Source organism: Belonocnema kinseyi, chromosome 6 (assembly GCF_010883055.1).
Source record: "Belonocnema kinseyi isolate 2016_QV_RU_SX_M_011 chromosome 6, B_treatae_v1, whole genome shotgun sequence".
Taxonomy (NCBI): domain Eukaryota; kingdom Metazoa; phylum Arthropoda; class Insecta; order Hymenoptera; family Cynipidae; genus Belonocnema; species Belonocnema kinseyi.
The window spans coordinates 29808218-29817621 of record NC_046662.1 but is presented as its reverse complement, the minus strand read 5'-3'; positions in this window follow the sequence as shown (position 1 = coordinate 29817621).

The following is a 9404-nucleotide window of genomic DNA, read 5'->3' as shown; positions in this document are numbered from 1 at the left end:
TTTAATTAAAATTGTTTAAATAATTATTAGTTATTTTGTAAAGCAACATAGAAATAGTGAAGTGCAAGCTGCAACCAACTTTCAACTATAGGAATATAGGATAATCATCTACAACAAAAAATGTAGTATTGAACAAAATAGTCGAATTTTTAGCTAAAAAATATAAATTTGCAATAAAAAATGTAATAGTTATATTTTCATTTAAAAAAGTATATGAAAACAAATTTGTAACTAAATAGTTCTATTTTTCACGAAATTAGTTGAATTTGAAACGAAACGGATGAATTTTCTTGTAAGAGGATTAATTTTCTAGCGAAAAATACGATTTTTTTAACAAAATACATGAACGTTCAACTAAAAAACATAAATTTTGAACCAGGTAGTTGAATTTTCAACTAAAACATATAAATTTAACAAACAATGGAATAGTTGGAACAGTTAAATTTGTCGAAAAAACTTAAATTTCAAAGGAAAAAACAAATGTTAAAAAAAATGCTTCAATTTTGAACCAAGAAGATTAATTTTCTACTGAACAATACGAATTTTCAACAAAAGACATGAATTTTCAACAAAGTACAATCACTATTAACCAAAAAGGTGAACTCTCAACGAAAATTGTAATAGTAGATATTTTAACCAAAACATATTTTAATTTCATATCAAAAACAGTTGAAGTCAAACAAAAGAGATGAATGTTCAATAAAATATATATTTTAATCCTTGAACAAAAAAGGTACCAGTAAGTTAAATTTTTTACTAAAAAAGATAAATTGTCAATAAAAAATGTTATAGTTAAGTTTTTCTTAAACAAATTAATATTCACCAAAGAAAAAAATGAATTTTCAACGGAATATTTCAAATTTTCGCCAAAATAAGACAATTTTTAACCAAATAGATGAATTTTCATTTTAATAAAGAAGATTAATGTTTAAATTCAATTTCCAAATTTCAACTGAAATCAAGAATATTTAACGAGAAAACGTTATTTTCAATAAATATAATTAATTTTCGAACGAAAAAGACGAATTTAAAAAAAAGACATGAATTTTCTACTAAAGAAGAACAATTTTTACCCAAAAAGGAATAGTTAAATATTTAGTTGAGAATATTAATTTTAAAAAATGTTAACAAAATAGTTGAAAACTATTTGGATTACCCGTGTAAATTACTCAGAATTGCCTGGATTACTCTGGATTACAAGTTAATTACAAAAAATCAATTTAAAAAATGTAGAACTGAAGAGAATAAGGAAATAAAACTTTTTCCAATTAGAATTTTTTAATCAAACGTTTATTTTTAATAATAAAATCTAAATATCGGATGAAAGTTTCTCTCTGATTTAATTAAGTTTTATAACTTAAATCGTTCAAACTCGGCTAAATATGATTGAAATCAGTTCATAATTATAGGACTTATTTAAAATAATATAGCGATGCCTAAAAATTCATGGAAAAGTTGAAAATCGCTCATTGTTTGATAATATTTAATTGCAAAATGAGGTAAGTCGATAATTGTGTTTTCTTGGTTTCGCCAGTAAAAAGTATCTATGTAACTTCGAGATTCAAACAACTTCCAGTAAGTGATTTGTTCAAAAATGTTGAATGAAGTTTTCTAAAAAATCTCATATCGATTCATTAGAAATTGAAACTTTTATTCGATATTTTGCTTTTATTATTAAAAATAAACGTTTGACAAAAAATGTTAATGGGTAAAAGTGTTATTTCCTTATTTTCTACAATTTTTGAAACGCGTGGACAATACTTTTACGCGTGTTCAAGCGTCGGGTTGGTTCTTGCAATCGGTGCAAAATGGGAGAAAAAGCTCATTTTTTGGACAAAAATCGACTGACAGTGCAATTCTAAACGGAATTTCATTTTTCTTTTTTAGAATTGACCGTTAGGCCTTCAGTTATAATATTAAATTGTGCAATTCTTAATTTGACTTAACGGAAATTTGTTATTTAACAACAAACTTACAACTTTTTGTTGCGAAACTTTTCCATGATAACATTTCTTCTAAGACTTTTAAATTCACTAAAACAGGTCATAAATCAATGTAAAAACTAACTGCAAATAATGTATTAGAGGTTTAGTGCAACGAAAATTGTTTTAATAATGTTATAAACAAATTAATTAATAAAAGTAATTTTTTTGTGATTTGCAATGATTAATTAATTTCGACCAATAGCTTTTGTATTAAGTATCTCAGATAATGATGTGCGCTTACAATAAGTTATAAATAGCTAATGATTGCCAATTATTTAAACAATTTTTATAAACAAATTACATTTTGACCATCCAAAGAATGTTAATTATTTAAACAATTTTTATAAGCAAATGCACATTTTGACCATTTAAGATGAAAAGGTTTGATTTGTTTTGCGGAATCATCTTAAAATGTTTTGCCTTAGACTACTTGCTATCATATTTTTCATATTGACCAAAAAATTTAAATTATTTAAACAACTTTTATAAATAAAATTCACATTTTGACTATTTTTTGATGAAAAGGCTTGATTTTTCCGATATCAACTTAAAATGTTTGCCTAAGACTCCTTGCTATCATATTTGCCATAGTGATAGCAAGGATCAGCAAAATGTGTATTTGTTTATGAAAATCGTTTGAATAATTATCACTTTCTGTCACTATTATAAATATTATAGCATAGATTCTTTTGCAAGATGTTTCGAATTAATTCCGCAAAAAATCAAGCCTATTAATGAAAAAAATGGTCAAAATGAGCATTTGTTTATTGAAATTTTTAAAATAATCAACATTTTTTGTTCACAACGGAAAATATTATAGCAAGAAGTCTTAGGAGAAAGTTTTTAAGACGATTCCGTAAAAAAATCAAGCCCCTTCATCAAAAAATGGTCAAAATGTACATTTTACTAATAAAATTGTTTAAATAATTAACATTTTTTGGTCACTATGAAAAATATGATAGCAAGGAATCTTAGGCAAAACATTTTAAGTTGATGTCGCAAAAAAATCAAGCCTTTTCATCATAAAATGGCAAAAATGTGCTTTTGTTTATAAAAATTGTTTACATAATTCACATTTTTTGGTCACTATGAAAAAAACGATAGCAAGGAATCTTAGGACATATATTCTGAGTTGATTCCGCAAAAGATCAAGCCTTTTAATAAAAAAATGCGCGAAATGTGCATTTGTTTATAAAAATTGTTTAAATAATAAAAATTTTTTGGTCACTGGAAAATATGATAGCAAGGAGTCTTAGGCAAAACATTTTAAGTTGATTTCGCAAAAAAATAAGCCTTTTTATCAAAAAATGGTCAAAATGTGCATTTGTTTATAAAAATTGTTTAAATGATTAACATTTTCTGGTCACGTTGAAAAAAAAAGATAGCAAGGAGTCTTAGACAAAACATTTTAAGTTGATTTCGCAAAAAAATCAAGTCTTTTCATCATAAAAGGGTCAAAATATAATTTGTTTATAAAAATTGTTTAAAAAATGGCTAATCATTGCAAAGCACGAAAGAATGACTTTTGTTAATTAATTTATTTATAACATTATTTTAAAAAATGTTGTTACAATTAGATTACGCCAGATCAGAACTGTATTGCAAATGGATTATGACAGATTATAAGAGGATTACCTCAATGGATTATTTCGACTTACAAGTAGATTGATTCGAGGCGCATGAATATTCCCCAAACTCCACTAGACATAAGTTTAATTGAATCAAAAATCAATTTAACTAATACCCATTTTCCATATTTTTTATTTACCCGATTTGTTATTTTATCTACATTTTATTCCTCCAATTTGTCACTAACCAGAATTTTAATTAGTCCGAATTATTGTGTGGCCTAACTTTCAGATCACCTAATTTCTCTTTTCCAGAACATTTATTTATCATAATTTCCGTTTAGTCTAATTTCTATTTCTGCAAATTTTTTATATGACATAATTTTAATTCTTTTGAATAACTACATATCCTAATTTTGTTGACACGAATAGATAATTATCGTAATTATTATCTACAATAATTTTTAGTGAAACTAAATGTCATTTATCCTAAATGTCATGTAACATAATTTTAATTTTTTCTAATTTGAATATAATCTAAGTTTAATTTTTTCGAATCACTATTTGCTATCATTTTCATTTGTCCTATTTTTAATTTAATCTAATTTTCGTTGCTGCAAATAATAATTTACCATAATTTTTATTTATGCAAATTTCTATTTGTCATAATTACCATTTGCTCGAACTTTCACATGGCCTAATTTCTATTTCTGCGAATCATCATTTGTCATAAGTTTTATTTTCCCTAATTGTCATTTAACTTAATATCGATCTATTCGAACATTCACGCGCCATAATCTCCAATTAACAGAAGTTCCAATTGTCCTACCGAAGTTCCGTTCAGTTTCGAAGTCGTGGTTTCCCATCTAGATGTACTTAGTCTGGTCGGTACGTCAGGTGAGGATGGCGCTGTGCAACACTTCCTGGGGTACGGTTACCAAATAAAAGTAGGCGCCAAATTCAAATAAGAAGCCTCTGCAAATACAGTAACCGCTATGAAAATTATTGTGTAAGGCCGAATTTCTTCATATTTTGAATTTATTTCCCTTTCAGAAACTTGAATTCGACCCGAAGGAAATGGGTTTCAGGCATTCTGCAGATAAGTAAACAAAGGTAAAACAGTAATTTATAATTACATTTCAAGTTCCGGTAACTCCATAAAGAAGAAGCATTATTAAAAATGATTGATAAAATCAAGGAAAATATTCACATTGTTAATTGTAACAATTTTCGAAACAGAACTGAAGACAAACTTTAGAAATAATATTTCAGGTAGAATTGTTGATTTAAAAATAGTTATTTAGGTTTTCATGTTTTGGCTTTTTCGTTGCGCAGAAGTTGCAATTATTATTTAATCCCAATGAAACAAAGGGCTTTGTTTATTCCTTCGAAAATTCTCTAGAAAACTCTTTCATAAGGTTTAATTAATTAAATTTTATTTAAGAAACATAATTCTTATCAAATTGAAAATTTTTAAACGTCTAAAATATAAATGTGTAAATTCAAATGTACCAAAAACATTTGTAAAGAATGTTGCAGGCAATAAAATAAGCGCTACAATTTTATATTTAGATCATTATTTCAACTTTTACTTAAATAGACAGAAAAAATTCAAAACCAAAACACTAAACAACTAATATTCGATAAATAATTTTCCGCTGAAATATATTATTCTAAATTTCGACTTTGGTTGTATTATAAAATTAGTTAAAAATAAGAATGGCAATATTCTCCTAGATTTTATCAATCGATTCAGATAATTCTCATATTTGAACTTAAAATAACTTCATTAATTTATCCTTAATTCCATATTGCGTGGATCAATCGACTTATAAACAATTTATTGAAAAACAGTCACATAGGTAAAACAGTAATTTATAATTACACTTCAATTTCGGATAACTCCGTAAAGAAGGAGCATTGTTCCAAATTATTTATAAAATCAAGGAAAATATTCCCATTGTTAATTACAACAATTAATGAAACAGAATTGAAGCCGCACTTTAGAAATAATATTGCAGCTTGAATTGTGTTTTAACAATAGTTATTTATGGTTTTACGTTTTTTCCCATATTATAGTCTCTTAATTTATTCCTGGAAGGATTCTCGAGAAATATGTACATTACGTTTTTATCAAAGACTTTTTCAAATAAAACTTTTTTTTATAAAAGTCACAATTTTAAAAGTTCTAAATATCATCTTTAAAAAACACATATAAAACTCTAAATAAATAATATTAAATAGACTATTTTTCGCTGGAATATTTTCTTTCTAAAGTCGCCTTCAGTTATCTTTTAAAGTTAGTTAGATTTAACAATAGAAAAAATTATATGCTTCATTTTATAAACCATTTTTAACACTGCTGAGTTTTGAACTTGAGATGACTTTAGTACATCCTCAATTCTATGTTGTATGAAGCAGTTGATTTATAAAAAATTATTGTAAAACAATAACATATGTAAATAGAAAGAGAAAATATAAAAACTTAAATGATTAATGTTGAATAAAAATATACGAAAATACGAACAAGTATAATACATTATAGAAAATAAGTTCCATGTTACGCAATAAAATCTGCGCTTATTTTATTACCTGCAACATTCTTTACAAATGTTTTTGGTACATTTAAATTTAAAATTTTTTATTTGAGACGTATAAAAATTTTCAATTTGACAAAAAGTATGTTTCTTAAATAAAATTTGATTAATAAAATCTTATGAAAGGGTTTTCTATAGAATTTTTGAACGAATAAACAAAGCCCTTTTTATCATGAGGATTAAATAATAATTGCAACTTCTGCGTAACGAAAAAGCCAAAAAAAAAAAACACCGAAATAACTATTTTTAAATGAACAATTCTACCTGAAATATTATTTCTGAAGTTTGTCTTTAGTTCCGTTTCAAAAATTGTTACAATTAACAATGGAAATATTTTCCTTGATTTTATCAATCATTTTTAATAATGCTCCTTCTTTATGGAGTCACCCGAACTTGAAATGTAATTATAAGTTACTGTTTTACCTTTGTTTGCTTACACTGTTAAAAATAATATTAAATTTAATATACCCATGTGTTTTAAAATTAATAAATGAACTCTATGAAATCGACATTAAGAGCGCGTATATTAAATTTCATATACATTCATGTTAATCACTTAGAAGAAAAATCATATAATTTCATTTTTCACAAATTCAAAATAAGTTTAGCTGAAATTTTTGATTCTAAATAATAAAACATGATACATTATTCCTGTTAAACAAAAATAAAATTGGATTATAAGTCGAAAAGTTCAATTAAGCAAATAAATAACAGACTTAACCTACAATTAATTGTATTCTCCTTAAATTTTGACCATTTAGAGCAAAATTAGGAAAAATTTTACCCGTACATTGCACTTTTATTATAAATAACAACTGAGACAACGAATTCTAAATTATTAATTTCACTGAGAATATTTGACAAGATTTAAAGAAATGAAAAAAGGTTGAGTTTTCACGCAGATTGTTATACTGACCTGTATATTAAATTTAATACACATATATATTAAATTCACTACACCAATGTATATTAAATTTCAGTAGCGGTAGTGTATATTTGCTTCACACAAATGTATATTAAACCTCATACAGATTTTTCTAACAGTGTATCTGCAGAACACCTAAAACCCATTTGCTTCCTTTGCCGCGGATACATAATATTGCGTACATGATACAATTAAAATTAAAAATGGTTTGATAATTTAGTTTGTACTTACCTTCTGATATTTTTCTTCTATGCAGTTATGCATCGGTTTTTCACTAATATTTGCGAATAAGTGTTTGGGTGTCTTTAGTCTGGCGAATTTTTCGGTGTTTGGGGAACTTTAGTCTAGAATTACATATTGGGTCGAATTTAAGTTTCTGAAAGGGAAAGAAATTCAAAATATGAAGAAATTTGGCTTTACACAAGAATCTTCATAACGGTTACTGTATTTGCAGAGGCTTCTTATTTGAATTTGGCGCCTACTCTTATTTGGTAACCATACCCCAGGAAGTGTTGCACAGCGCCATCTTCACCTGAAGTACCAACCAGGCCAGCCCCCTGCCTCGACCGTGTATGTGTATGAAGTAGTAGTTTTCTTAAGATCCGGAGGGGGAATGGCGGTCAAACTTAGCCAACAGATGGCACCACAAAAAGTAGGTCTGTCTTTTTCATTGAATTGCATTAAGAAAAAGCAAAAATAATAAAAAACTTGATGCTGTTTGCAAATAAACAAAAAAAATAAATAAATAAATAGATGAAAAAATAAGTCTAACTATTACTAATTATTTAAAAAAATGAAAAAGTCATGAAAATATGTAGTTTAATATGAATAAAATTTAATTTTGAGATACATTTTGAAAGCAGTTCGAACTTTATATTTTTTAAATTTATTTTGCTCGTATTATCGATTTTATTATTTGTTAAAGTTAAACAAAATTATTTATTGTTGAAATTAATAATGTAGCTAATGAAAAAATTAATAATATTTAAGACCTCAATGACAAAAATATTTGAAACTTATACATGATCAGAAGAATTAATGAAAAATATATTACTTATATCCAATATAAATATAATAATTATTAGAATATGTAAGACTACAACTTAAGTTGCAAAGTTAAGAATCTTTGTTGCTTTAAAATCTTAAACTTTTCAAGTTTTGAAGGAAATATTTTTAAAAAAGTAGTTGTAATTGTAATTCAAATGTTTGAGTGAATCATTTGGAAAAAAGTAAATGACTCGAATGATGAATAAGAAAATGGATTTAATATAATGTATATATTTATTTAATTTGAACCTAACGTCATATATACATTCATACAGTTCAATAATTAATTTGTTTCTTAATCTTGAAAACTTTTTTCTCGCTGCATTCAACCCCTAATAATTTTATTTAAAAATTTAAATTTAAAGGAGATTTTGAATTAAATAGTTAATTATATTATTGCAAACCTCATTTCTAAAATAAAAAGACTATAAGCTATTAAAATCTATAAACAAACGTACTGTACTTATGACACACAGTTCGAGGAACTACACTTTCTTCCATTCAAAAATGTCCAGAGCCTTCAATTTTCTTGCGATTTTAAATTTTTCTGTTTTAAATTAAAGATCATTAAATTCTATAGATCTTGACTCTCCGAAATTAACCTTTGGGGTAAACAATTTTTGTGTCAAAATATTAGAATTTGAGATTTGTCAAATTATAATTTCCTTCAATGGCCAGAACGACATCAGGTATTCCTTAAAATAATAAATATTTAATAACATTCGATAAAATTTAACAATTAAAATTTTTTTTTAAATTAGATAAACAAATTTAAAATGTTTGCCCTTTCGAATAGAACTTTTTTTTTGCACTGGAAATGTTTTAAGCTATTGGACGAATGACTGCTAGTCACAAAAATATTAGAAGAGTTAACAATAACCACTGTTAATAACAATTCTGATGACAAAATATTTAAACTTAAGGTTTTATCAAATTTAAATTTTCTTTGATGGCTAAGTCGGTGGGTTATTGTCAAAAGATTTTGTAGTGAGTGAATCTTAGCATGCAGTGTTATGATTCATTTCCAATCTATTACGATTGAAAACCCGACTTTTTCCGAGTAATACTGCCAACATTGGGACATTTTTTATGTAAATTGTTTATAAACATGTAAGTTGTTATATTCCAATAAATATGATCAAAGATATATTTTTCAGGAATATCCGTAGCCATTGTAGCGATTAAGGGCATGTGACACAACTAAATTCCTATATTACCGACCTCACTTTTTCAGTTCACTGAATGTTTTTTTGAACCTTAGAACTTTTTTTGTAAATAAAAT